This window comes from Pelodiscus sinensis, chromosome 2 (assembly GCF_052426305.1).
Source record: "Pelodiscus sinensis isolate ZL-2025 chromosome 2, ASM5242630v1, whole genome shotgun sequence".
In the NCBI taxonomy this organism is placed as follows: Eukaryota; Metazoa; Chordata; order Testudines; family Trionychidae; genus Pelodiscus; species Pelodiscus sinensis.
This window is the reverse complement of record NC_143053.1, coordinates 4,683,007-4,689,006: the sequence shown is the minus strand read 5'-3', so window position 1 is coordinate 4,689,006 and position 6,000 is coordinate 4,683,007.

The following is a 6,000-nucleotide window of genomic DNA, read 5'->3' as shown; positions in this document are numbered from 1 at the left end:
AAGGGTTGTAAAGCACCAATGTTTTGAATCTTGGGGTCTGTTGTCATTAAATGATTATTGTGCAGCGTCTCCATTATCTGATCCCCTATCCTCATACTCTCCCACGATTATGAAAATTTAGATCCATAAAAAGTGAAATACTTAGAAATAAACATTGATATTTGTCACATTACCGAATTGGAGGGAAGCAGCCAGATCGCTGCTGCGCTCCTAGGTGGGGGTGTTGGCCCCAGAAATTGGTATAAAAGGGAGCCATGTGGGGTATTGAATGGGAGCTTATCGTTTGTTGATCTTATGTACGCTATTTATGTGAGTATATAATGTCTGTGTGAGTAGATAGGAATCTGTAATCTGTGTGGAAGCTGAATATTTCTCGGAATGTGGTTGAGCATTGCTATGGACAGGCTGGGTAGCGAAGCCCTGTGGGACAATGGCACTTGATGGCCCAAGGACACACCTAAAGCAGGAGGGCGGAGACCCAAGAGCTGCCAGCAGAGAGAGGCTGAGGACCAGGTGACCGACTGAGACCAGAAGAGGCCAGGAAGGGGGTATAAAGAGGCCATGTGGTCGGTGCCATTTTGTTCTCAGCTCAGCACTTCATCCCAGAGGCAGCATTGCAGGGATTGAAGAGCCCGGAAGACCTGTGAACCCATCCTGACCCTAGGATGTGCAACAAGAACTTTTAAACCAGCAGCTGTAACATCTCTGCTAGAGCCTGCATCGAGGACTGGGAAATTCGGTGCATGTAATGTACTAATCTTTACCAACCTTACTCTCAGGCTTTTCTTTCTTGTGTTAATAAACCTTTAGATGTTAGATGCTAAAGGATTGGCTCAGCGTGATTTGTGGGTAAGATCCAGAGGGTAAATTGACCAGGGATCTGTGGCTGGTTTCTTGGAACCGGACAGAACTTGTTCGGGGTAGGTGGGATTGGGTGCTAGGACCCCCCACCTGTGTATAGGCCCGGGGCCATCTGGGGCACGGATATTGCTGGGGTGTCGGAGGGGTTTTGCTCGTGAGGCTTCAGGCAGGCAGCTGAAGCGCTCTGTGGGACTGGTTTGTGGCCTGTTTGGGAAGGTCACCAGTCTGGGGGCTGTAAGGAGCCCCGGATGTGAGCAATTCGCCCTGAGCGGACGCCCTCAGCTGTGCCCAGACACGGCCCGGTCCGTCACAATATTCACCATCAAAATTGAAAAAAATAAAAATAAAAATGTGTGTTCTTCCAAGCCAGGATATGACTAAACCAGCAGAAAATTTGAGATGAAAGAAAATGTCTCCTTTTTCCCAAAAATATGTGTGTGTGGGTGTAGGGGGGGGGTATAGAAGTTTCAGAGGGGTAGCCAAGTTAGTCTGTAGAGGATAAACTTAAAAAACAACAAATGGTCTGGTACCAGTTTAAAGACTAACAAAACACGTAGATATCGTGAGCTTTTGTGGGCACAGCCCATCTCCATGGTTTGTTAGTCTTTGAAGTGCTACCATACCATTTGTTGCTCTTTAAGTCTACCCTTATAGAGTTTGGTTGGCTTCTTGCTTCAGATCCCTAGCGCTGGACAGACCACCTGGGTTTCAAGGGCTCTTTTCCACAATGGAGAACGCAACCTGCTGAGAACAGGAGGCAGCTACAGTGCGTTGAACGGCCTCGCTAGCCCACAATAGGCCTTCTGGACTAGACTCCGCGGAGGTTACACCCGCCAATTGCATTCTGGTTTCCCGACAGCAGGACTTGACTCTCCTGCTCTCCAACTTCCCAGGGCCTCGTGTCTATAGACATATGAACGGATGGATTCTCCCCAACCCCGCAGGGCTCAGCGGCCAATCACAAAGGTGACTTGACCCTCCAAATGCCACAGCTCCAAATATCACTGTTGAGCTATTGCCTGGAGGGTCCGGATGACTCGAGCGCCACAGGGAGGGGGTGAGGAGGCAGAGAAAGGACACTGGAGGGGATTATGAAGGGGGTGGGGTGTATTCAGTTTATCATCGACACCCAAAGTGGCTAGTCCTGTTCCCCAGTTCGCTCTCTGCCCTCGCGGATTTCCCGGGGAGATGGGTCTTGGATCACACCCAACTCTGCCCAAGCTCAGGGCCTTTCCCGCAAGACGGCTGTCCCTCCGCGTGCCCGTTTCTGGTGCTGGGTTCCCCTTGGCACTTCCCCAGAGGACAGTTTTCTGGGGTCTGGGCAGTGCCACCCGTCCTACGCCACCAGCCTCACAGAGGATTGGGGACTTGGAATCAGCTGCGGCTTGGGATTGTTTTTCTCCGCCCCGCCCCGTCTCCCCCCGCATTTGACAAATCACCCTGGCCGAAAATCTCGGGAAGCAAAGACGATCCGTTCGTCTCCTCTGGCCCATCATCACGGGGACATCTGACGACTAATGGGCATTCTAGACGTGTGAGCATTGGCAAACCTGGGCAACCTAAGGGCAATTTGGCACTTTAAAAAAAAACCCAAGGACATGAAAGGCAAACAACTCCGCGTGGATGGAGCATTCGGAGCCCACTGTGAAAAGAAGTCAGAAATGCAAAAATTAAGCCTGGCTGAGTTGCACAGTCAGTATTCGTTTTATAGAAGACAACGCCCTACAAAAGCCAGTGTCTGGAAGTTGAGGCGGGATGCACGCAAAGGAGCACATTGTTAACGACAAGAGGAATTAATCATTGGGACCACGTGCCTAGGGACACGGCGGATATTCCTGCACGTGAAGGCTTTCCATCAAAGTTGTAACCCTTTCTCAAACATGCCCTCTAGCAGGGCTACTCAACACACGGCCCTTAGCCTTTCTGTTTGCAGACCGCGATGCGGTTTGGGGCTCAACATGCAGCCTGCAGGTGGGAGCCAAAACAAAAAAGTCACCAGTAGAATGGTCTGTTGAGATGCGTTTTAGTAGTTAAACTCCTGGACTGTCATTGCTCATTAAAAGAGCTCTCAGATGGGTGGAAATTGGGTAAATGTTGCATTTTATTAATATCAGCAGAACTGATTTAAATGAGGCCTGCATGTTGTGTAGTCTTGCCTTAATCTTTGTATTTGTGCCTATTTGCATATCATCATCATCAACTATCATGGTCTCAACACCTGTTGGAATCCAATGCCTCCCTCGCTATTTCCTTCCATCTTTCCCTGTCCAGTGCGGAGTGGCTTAGTTTCTGTAGCCCCGTGGTCACCAACCAGTAGATCGCGATCTACCGGTAGATCTCAGGGGCTCTATGAGTAGCTCTTGAGCCCTCTCTGAACTGCGCACCTGCGCAGTACATTTACATTAGATTTCCTTATGTAATGTAGGCGGGGCTTCAAAGAAGGGGCGGAGCTTCAAGGAAGGGGCGGGGCAGTAGATCTTTGCCTGTTCTGAGACTTAAAAAGTGATCTTGGATGTAAAAAGGTTGGAGACCACTGCTGTAGACCAATGTACTATATCGTCTCCCCATTCTCTGTGGGGTCTGCCTCTCCTAATCAAACCGTCCATTATGCCGAATACCAGGGTTTTAACTTTTCGCGTGTTGTTCATTCTGCAGATATGCCCGAATGGCTGTAACATCCGTTGTATAACTTTCTGTAGTAGGTTCTCTTTTGGCTGCATCTTCCTATATAATTCCTCATTGGTGACCTTCTACATCCATCCGATCCTCAGGATCTTTCTATAACAACTCTTCTCGAAAGCCAATATCCTTCTCTTTGAATCTTTCATTATTACCCATGTGTCATATCCGTACAACATGCTGCTAAATACACACGCTTTCAAGATGCTCAGCTTCGTTCTATTTGCATGTCTATGCAGCTACACTTAAGTTGCAGCCCTCAGCATGCGCTGTGAATAGCATTGTGGCTCCCGGGGCTTCCAAAATTGGAGTAGCCCTGCCTCCTAGCTCAGCTAACTCTTAGGGGCTTCATGCTGGACTTGCTGGGTAAGGTGTCTGACCGGGTTAGGCAGGTCACGTTAGATGACTCTAAAAGGCACCAGCTAAGTTCTGGGAGCCCAAATTATTCATCAAACCTTCACAGAGAAATGTGCCAACGTCGCAGGCTGCTCCCAGGTGATTGGTAAGCTGGAAGAAAGCGATCACGTCCATGGGATAAACGAGCTGCAGCTGATAACTCAATCAGCTCCGCTCAAGGGGAATATTTTAACCACAAACAGAAATCACTTCATTATTACGCATGCCGGCGTTCTCTTGCAACAGGCAGGGGAGTGTCACCTAGTGCTTAGAGCAAGAAACTGGATTTTATTCCTTGCTTTGTGACCATGGGCAAGTCCCTCGGCCTTGCTGTATCTGTTTCCCCTCTGTGAAATGGCAGTGGTAATACCTGGGAAGGTTGGTCAGCATATATTTGGGATTGTTATGTGCACAGTGTTGTACAGTGCAAAGAATCCGCCAGGGCCTAAGGCCTCACCGCCGGACCGGTGTCACATGCCATGGCTGTTCAGAACTTCATGTTGGCAGTAGGCTTAGAACTCGGACTCTTCTGGTCCAAAATGCTCTTACCGCTTCTGCTAAAGGAGAACCTCCATTAGCAGTGCGGGGCTCGTGATACACAACTTAGCAGTTCTAACTGCATCCAGTAGAGGGCAGTGGGGACCAATTACCTACCAGCCAGCGGTTAGGGTGGAGCAAGACAATAAAGACTACGCTCAGCTATCAAAGGTGGTCCTGGGAGAGGAGGGATGGATGGATAACTTGATCCTGCAAACCTGTATTCATCTGGATAGACTCACGGACACCAGAAAGGAACTTAGCCAGGTGAAAGGGCAGGAGAGAACAACATTTTGGAAGAAGAAGTAGCCTGTTCCATGGAGGAAACCCACTCACATCCGCCCTCCCAAGAAAATGAAGAGCAAAGCATTTGGTTGGCTGCCCAACCAGCCATGATACATCATCCGTCTCCAGTCCATGCTGCCAACAGCCACCCACAGGTCTGAATTCTGAGCCCCCCAGAACGTTGGAGTCCTGGTCTCCTTAGCCCTCCACCCTGCCAGCCACAGGGAGCTGGGGAGGAAAACCTCCCACAGCGCTGCCAAAAGCAACAGGGAGCAAGGAAGCAGGCTTATGTAGTCTGCAGAAGGGAAGCGTGAGCGGGGATTTGAGAGCAGCCTTCAACTTCCTGAAGGGAGGTTCCAAAGAGGATGGAGAGAGGCTGACGGCTGATGGCAGAACAAGGAGCAATGGTCTCAAGTGGCAGTGGGGGAGGTCTAGGTGGGATATTAGGAAAAACGATTTCCCTAGGTGGGTGGGGCAGCACTGGGATGGGTTCCCTAGGGAGGGGTGGAATCTCCATCCCTAGAGTTTCAAAGCCCTGGCTGGGATGATTGAGTTGGGTTGGTCCTGCTTCGGGCAGGGGGCTGGACTCGATGCCTCCTGAGGTCTCTTCCCCATTGTCTATGATTCAAACAGCAGCTCTTCCCCGCTGCCTGAGGTCCAGCGACCGTGCCCAGACATGAGAGTCCCGGAGCGCTGAGTCCATTAGGCCTGGCTGCCAGGGGCCCCGGGAGATGCATGAACGTCCAGTGGTGGCACCTGCCCAGAGTCTGGAAGGGGAAGCTCATGCGCCAAGGTGAACACAAGCCGGCCTGCCCCGTGCGGCGCACCAGTGAGAGCGTGGCCAGCTGGGGGAAGGGCTCGGGGTGCGGCTGCTGGCCGTACACAAGTGGGCCCGAACCAGCATCCACAGCCCCTGGTTAGCAGCCAGGCTCCAGACTGGGCCTCCTTGGTCAGTCCCAGCATGGCCCCCGACCACCCCCAGCGCTCAGGCAGTGAGGCCCCAAGTTTCCCCCACACCGCTGCCCTGACTCACCCCCGCATACCTCCCATACTCTTGCCCAGAGCTCCCCCACACATCCCATCCCTCACTTTAATTTCTTACAGGTACTGTGGTTTCGCAACCCCCCCAGCCCACAATACAACAGTACCTGTAAGAAATGCAAGTTACTTTCACCCCGGTTATATGGGTCCGGCTGTTGATCATACCCCCTGGGAATGGCTGCCCTCCCACAGGCCCAGTTA